This window comes from Polypterus senegalus, chromosome 4 (assembly GCF_016835505.1).
Source record: "Polypterus senegalus isolate Bchr_013 chromosome 4, ASM1683550v1, whole genome shotgun sequence".
NCBI classification, from domain to species: domain Eukaryota; kingdom Metazoa; phylum Chordata; class Cladistia; order Polypteriformes; family Polypteridae; genus Polypterus; species Polypterus senegalus.
Genome location: NC_053157.1, coordinates 237,532,628 through 237,540,875, shown reverse-complemented (window position 1 = coordinate 237,540,875; position 8,248 = coordinate 237,532,628).

Genomic DNA, 8,248 nt, shown 5'->3' with positions numbered 1-8,248 from the left:
CACCACTTCCTCTCATTCAGGTTCTATCTTGGCCTGATGTATTCCACGTTTTATGGCCTACTGCAAAGGACATCAGGTTTTCTTAGTAGAGTGGATGTGTGCAATTGTGAAATCAACCATAACTCTCTCTCTCTCTCTCTCTCTCTCTCTCTCTCTCTCTCTCTCTCTCTCTCTCTTTCTCCTCTTTTCCCTCTACCCCCCCCTTGGTTTTCTTACCAGTGCTCTACTGATGTGCAGCTCTACCTGTCATTCCCACCAGTGGATCACATCTCATGATCTACCAGCCTGTTCTATTGAAACCTGTGTGAAATACCTCCAGCACCAGCAGTTACAAATGGACCACCTTCTCTCCGCTCCTCAGTCTATTCAGAACACCATCCCATTTCAGCTCATGATCCCCAACACCGGCCAAGTCACTAAGATGGTGATCATTGGCAGTGTTGCAAAGATCTTACAGATTCGCTCTGTGCCATATTTAACTTGGAGATCAGACCTGACCTTGTGCAGCACAACATCTGGTTTAAGCTGTGGTCTTGTTTTGCCTTCCTCAGTTGGTTTGTGTCGCACCACTTTTAAGGCACTACATTTGTTTCCTTTAGCATTGGATACTGTCATATGCAAAAATATTGGCTCCCCTCTCAGCCTGCATAATTCACTCTCCTTTCAACAAAAAAGATACCAGTGGTGTGTCTCATTTCCTAGAAACTTCTGAGCACTGCAGTGTTTTCCGAACAATGATTTTTAGTGGTGTGGTATTTAGTTGTATGAAATCAAATGTGGAAAAACTGGCTGTGCACAAATGTGGGTCCCCTTGATGTTGTGCTGATTTGAATGCCTTTCACTGCTCAATGCTGATTACTTACAACACCAAATTGGTTAGAGGAGCTTATTAAGCCTTGAACTTCATAGACAGGAGTGTCCAATCATGAGTGGTGAAAGGCATTTAAGGTGGTCAATCGCAAGTTTGACTCTCCTGTGATGAGTCACAGACAGCATGGGATCCTCAAAGCAAATCTCCAAAGATCTGAAAATGAACATTGTTCAGTCTCCTGGTTTAGGGGAAGGCTACAAAAAGTGATCTTGGAGGTTTAGTTTCAACTGTAAGGAATGGAATCAGGAAATGGAAGGCCACAGGCACAGTTGCTGTTAAACCAACCCAGCAGGTCCGGCAGGACAAGAAAAATACAGGAGCAGCATATGACCGAGCAGGATTGTGAGAATGGTTACAGACAACCCACAGATCACCTCCAAAGACCTGCAAGAACATCTCGCTGCAGATGGTGTATCTGTATATCGTTTTACAATTCAGCACAATTTGTATGGCAGGGTGATGTGAAAGAAGCCCTTTCTGCACTCACGCCACAAACAGTCGCTTGTTGTATACCAATGCTCATTTAGACAAGCCAGATTCATTTGGTAACAAAGTGCTTTGGACTGATGAGACAAAAATGGAGTTATTTGGTCAGAACAAAAAGCGCTTTGCATGGCGGAAGAAGAACACCGCAGTCCAAGAAAATCACCTGCTACCTCCTGTCAAATTGTGAGGAGGATCCATCATGCTGTGGGGCTGTGTGGCCAGTTCAGGGACTGGGGCCCTTGTTAAAGTCGAGGGTCGGAGGAATTCAACTCAATATCAATCAACATTTATTTATATAGCACATATTCATACAAAAAAAGTAGCTCAAAGTGCTTTACGAAATTAATAGAAAAATAGAAAACACAATAAAAAATAAACATAAGTCAACATTAATTAACATAGAATAAGAGTAAGGTCCAATGGACAGGGTGGACAGAAAAAACAAAAAAAACTCCAAAGGTTAGAGAAAAAAATAAAATCTGTAGGGGTTCCAGACCAAGAGACCACCCAGTCCCCTCTGGGCAATCTACCTAACATAAGTCAAACAGTCCTCTTTGTATTTAGGGTTTTCATGGAAGGACCTGATGATGATGGTCACGTAGACTTCTGGCTTTCAATCCATCAATGTTGGTGCATCATGATGCTTTGAGTAGGTGGTGGTGGCGCAGTTCTTCAGGATAATGTTCAAGCATCAGTCACAAAGTTGAAGTTACGTAGGGGTTGGATATTCCAACAAGACAATGACCCAAAACACAGGTGGAAATCTACAAAGGCATCCATGCAGAGGGAGAAGTACAATGTTCTAGAATGGCTGTCACAGTCCCCTCACTTGAAGATCATCGAAAATCTATGGGATGATTTGAAGCAGGCTGTCCATGTGCTCAACAGCCATAAACTTGAACTGAACTGGAGAGATTTTGTATGAAGAATGGTCAGAAATACCTCCATCCAGAATCCAGACACTCATCACAGGCTATGGTAGGACAGCGTCGAGAGGCAAAAGGAGGCTCCACTGAGTATTGATGTCATATCTCTGTTGGGGTGCCCACATTTATGCACCTGTCTAATTTTGTTATGATGCATATTGCATATCTTTTTTTAATCCAATAAACTTAATGTTACTGCTGAAATACTACTGTTACCATAAGGCATGTAAGATATGAAAAGGAAAGCTCAGCCAATGAAAAACAAAAGTTCAAAGAATTAAGAGGGGGTCCCAAACTTTTTCATATGACTGTAAGTTTAAATCCTTCATTGTCTACAGAGCAGTCAATGGCTCATAGGAAGAGGGTTCAAAAACCTCAATACACTTTTTGGTGAATCTTAATGAACATTTTATTTGTAATCCTTTGAAGTTTTACAATTCCAATGTAGCACAAATGTACCATCACAACAGGTAGAGCTGCCCTACCTCTGTTAATGCTGCTTGTCAAGTGTGTGTGTGTGGTTGGGTTGTTGGACCCCCTGGAGTTTTTCTCAGTCTAAGGGTGGAGTTTCAGGTGAGTCGTCCATATTGTGAGCTGGAGGGCTGTTCGCACCCCAAATAGATACAGATGCCCCTGGGAAAACCACAAACCCTGAAACACTGACTACCCTCACTTTGCTCCTTATCCTTGCAATATAACGCGTAATACAAGCCTCTCGCAGTTCTCCACCGACTTATAAGCCTTGCGTAGCGCCTGTCAGTTTTGGAATTGATTGTTTGCTTTTATCTCTCTCTTCTCCTAGCGGAACTGTCATCTCTGACTTGTCATGGAGCACGTTTAAGCTCATGTGTTTGCAGTGTTTGAATAAAAATCTTTTTTATTTCTACGACCTCCTGTATCTCTGTGCAAATCTGTGTCCCAAGCGTGACAATATGCATTACAGAGTGAGATAGCAGACAAATGGAGTGGGCTCTCAAAAATTAAGGGCTGTGGAGGGTCATGTGGTGGAGGATTCTATCAACACTATCCAACCTCTACTCACATCTCTGTCAGCTTGTCCCTAAGGAGCAGATTCACACCTGGTGGCATGGATCGTGGACTATCTTACAGACAGACCTCAGGGACTGCAGGTCTGACATTGGGGTCAGCAGCACAGGAGCGTCACAGGGGACTGGACTTTCTCCGGTCCTGTTCAGCCAACATACATCAGACTTCCTATACAACTCAGAGTCTTGCCACGTGCAAATGTTCACTGACAACACAGCTATCGTGGGCTGCATCAGGAGTGGGCAGGAGGAGGAGTATAGGAACCCAATCAAGGACTTTGTTAAATGGTGCGACTCAAACCACCTACACCTGAACACCAGCAAAACCAAGGAACTGATTTTAGGAGACCCAGGCGCTTCATGGACCCCATGATCATCAGAGGTGACTGTGCAGATGGTGCAGACCTATAAATACCTGGGAGTGCAGCTGGATGATAAATTGGACTGGACTGCCAATACTGACGCTCTGTGCAAGAGAGGACAGAGCCGACTATACTTCCTTAGAAGGCTGGGGTCCTTCAACATCTGCAATAAGATGCTGCAGATGTTCTATCAGTCGGTTGTGGCGAGCGCCTCTTCTACGCGGTGGTGTGCTGGGGAGGCAGCATAAAGAAGAAGGACGTCTCACGCCTGGACAAACTGGTGAGGAAGGCAGGCTCTATTGTAGGCACGGAGCTGGGCAGTTTGACATCCGTGGCAGAGCGACGGGCGCTGAGCAGACTCCTGTCAATCACGGAGAATCCACTGAACAGGATCATCTCCAGACAGAGGAGCAGCTTCAGTGACAGACTGCTGTCACCGTCCTGCTCCACTGACAGACTGAGGAGATCTTTACCTTCTCACCTTTACTCAAATGAATTTTGCAATTCCCTTATGTCCTTTTTTAATGAAAAAATCCAGAAGATTCACCAGTCTCTCTGTACGGATTCCTCCAGGACTTCATTTAAATTTCACCCACCAACTCACTTATTTTCCTCTTTTCAGCTTCCTACCTTCTCAGAAATCTCAGATCTTGTCTAAGTCTGAGCCGTCCACCTGTCAACTGGACCCCCTCCCTACAGTTCTGGTCAAAGCCTGCCTCCCCTCTCTGGTCCCCCTTATCTCTGCTATAATCCACTCTTCTCTCACTACTGGTACTGTTCCTTCATCTTTTAAAACTGCTGCAATAACCCCAATACTAAAAAACCTGGTGCCGATCTGACTAATTTCAATAATTTTCATCCCTATTTCTAATCTACCCTTCATTTCCAAAATTCTTGAAAAAATAGTGGCTTTTCAACTTCATTTTCATTTATCTCAAAATAATCTTTAAGAACAGTTCCAGTCTGGTTTTTGTCCCCTCCACTGTACAGAAATGGCACTTATAAAAATTACTAATGACCTCCTTATGGCAGCTGATTCTGGTTTAATTCCTATTCTCATCCTCCTTGATCTGAGTGCAGCCTTTGACACTGTTTGTCACACAACTCTTCTCAATAGATTATCTTTGATTGCCATTACCCACACACCACTAGGCTTGTTCCAGAGGTGGCCTTTGGGGGTGGCGACTAGAGCAATCGCACCAGGTCCCGTGCCTGAGGTGGGGCCCCCGATAGGAGATTCTTTTCTCACCGTCAGCGCATCATACAAATATGCGGGGCCTCTGCAAGTCATTCAAATCCGTTATAGACTGAAATACGGTACGTGGTGAATTTCTTTAGAAACCACTCATAAATGAGGATTTGTTACTTTAGAAGCCTTTCCCAGCATCTACACCAATAAGCAAGAAAGCTCTTAGCACAACATTTTTGGTTTCAACATACCGTAATAATTATGCCCTTTAGTTTCGGATTTACCCTGGGTCAGCAAAGAAGGCGATGCTAATACCATGCAGGTGTCTCCAAATGGCCTTATCTCTAGTGATGAGCGAGCACCAAAGTGTTCGGGTGTTCGATCCGAACACATCGCGATGTTCATGTGCTCTACCGAGCACCCGAGTATAAAGTAAGTCAATGGGAGACAACCAGGCACCCCCTGCTCTGAAGAGGGGAGGGTGCCTGGTCCATTGCAAAAGGTCAGAAAGTGACAGAAACACCACCCAAATGGACTGGGAACAGCATGGGGACGATGTCTGGATGCAACTCTCAAGTCACTGCTGGGAACCAGTTTGTCCGAGTTGTACGCCACTTTAACAGACTGACAAAAACACGCCCAAACCCCCCCAAAAAAAATCTATTTTACAGGAAAAATGACGCTCTAAAAAATTATATGACAATGCCTGCATACAGTATATATATATATAAGTGTTCCGGCCAGCCAATCACTGTAATGCCAGCACCTGACATGGCTACTGGCATTACAGTGAGGGCAGTACTTACTTGCCCCTTGATTGGCTGTCTCCAACCCGTGAAATGTGCGGGGCGGAGACTCGAGCATGGCGCACGAGCACATGCATCCTCTCTCATCACTACTTATCTCGACTCTTCTTGTCGCAGAACAGACTGTGCAGTTTAGCTATTTTGTCAATCGAAAAGGAACTTGCCTCAACATTGTACTACGAGGATCTTATCAACGATTTTGCTCAGCGAAAAGCCAGAAAAGTGGACTTCCGTCTGTGACTGTCAAACAGCTGTTTGGTAAGTGTTCATTTTATTACAAGTGTTCTGGTTCTCCGTAATTAAATAAATTTGCCGACTCCAGTAGGTTCGGCAGAAACAACTGTTATCTAGTTTGTTAATTTTGCATGCACAATGTTTCTGAATCATTAATTAAGTTGGGTAAAGGCCACTAAACCAATATAAGAACAGTTACAATACGTAATGTAATCAAAAGGTCAATGGTACCTACATAAGCACCATGTTTTTTAACAATAATAAGGCGTACAGCATTAGAGGCGGACAAACCCGTGAGCATGGTGGTACGGTATATAGCTTACACTTATGGCTCTCGGCCTCGCATATGACATTCGCCCAAGGCCCCACGTACTCCTAAGGCCGCATCTGCTGGGTCAGATCCTACCTCTCAGGCCACACTCAGTTTGTTCAGCTTAAAACTTTCACACCCTAGCCCACCACTGTTACTTCAGGTGGGCTCTGTCCCGGGGCCCATCCTTTTCATTATTTACCCCCTTCCCCTTGGCAATATCTTCCATAAATATAACATTAGCTTCCACTGTTATGCTGACGACACCCAGCTCTATCTCACTAGCAAACCGACTGCTTCCTTTCCACCCTCCTCACTTACTGATTGCATTGCAGAAGTCAAATCCTGGTTTTCTTCAAACTTTCTTAAATGAAATAGTGACAAAGCTGAAGTTCTCCTCCTTGGTACAAAATCAACATTATCCAAATCTGATCATTTTGCATTTGTTATTGATAATTCCTCTGTCTCCCCTTCCCCACAGGTGTCGTCCTTGACAGTACTTTATCCTTTCAGTCCCACATCAATAACATCTCCTGGTCTGCATATTTCTTTCTGTGTAATATTAATCATATTTGCCCCCCTCCCTCACTCCCCCACATCACTGCTATCCTCGTTCATAGCCTTATCACTTCACATCTGGATTACTGCAATTCCCTTTTCTTTGGTCTTTCTCGCAAATCTCTTTATAAGCTTCAACTGGTCCAGAATTCAGCTGCCCGCCCTCATTATTACTAGAACCCCCTATTCTCACCTTATCACTCCCGTTCTGCAGCAGATTCATTGGCTTTCAGTTCAGTTCAACATTCAATTTAAAATTCTTCTGTTAACATTTAAGGCTCTCCACAACCTCGCCCCTCCATATCTGCCTGACCTCCTCCATGTTGACATTCCCTCCCGCACCCTCAGATCCTCTTCCTCCATCCACTTGACTGTCCCCTTCGACCGTCTTACCACTATGGGGGGCACAGCATTCAGTTGCTCTGCTTCCCAGTTCTGGAACTCACTACCATATGAGATTAGACATATTGAATCATTTTCACTTTATAAATCTAAACTTAAAACTCTTAAAACGCTTTTTCTCTTGATTACAATTGCTCTCTCTGTATTTTACTTTTCTTTATAACCTGTGTTCTGTCTATTGATTGGTGTCCTTGAGTGTTTAGAATCCTTCCGTGAGAACCCTAAATACAAAGACGACTGTTTCATTTATGTTAGGTAGAATGCCCAGAGGGTACTGGGTGGTCTCATGGTCTGCAATACCTGCAGATTTTATTTTTTTCTCCAGCCGTCTGGAATAAATATATATATATTTGTTCTGGCCATTGGACCTTACTCTTATTCTATGTTAATGTTGACTTATTTTATTCTCTTACTGTGTCTTTCATGTTTCTGTTCTTCATTATGTAAAGCTCGTTGAGCTACAGTTTTTTGTATGAAAATGTGCTATATAAATTAATGTTGTTGTTGTTGTTGTAGTAAGGCGCCTACAAATAAATAAAAGGTATTATTATCACTAACCGAAGCATGTCGTAACATACGGCGGTATTAGAATAGGAACGGAAAATGGAGAGAAAGGAATGAAGAAATCAAGAAGAAACAAATACTTCTTGAAAGCTGTGAATAGGTGTTTTGGTGGAGACGACAGATAATGAGTCGAAAGATCTAACCCTAGAAAAAGCCACGTACAACTGACCGGGGCTGAAGACTGCTTGTTAGAATTATTGTGAAGAGTAAACAGCTTGCGGGCATGAGGAAGGCCGCGCTTCTGAAATTCGACTACGTAAATATAATCAATAATAACCTCAAAAGGATGTTGTTGTAGAATGTCTCGAAGTAATTCCTGCAGCTTAATCCAAAAGACTCGTACGACAATATCAGGTCTGTGCTCCGGTCTTTGGGTATCCGACAGTGCATGTAGAATTTCCAGCCAAGCAGGATTACAAGTGAAAGTGATAAATAAATTAGACTGTCCGAATTTACGTACTATGGCCATGGCATCCTGCTAGTTTTGTTGCATG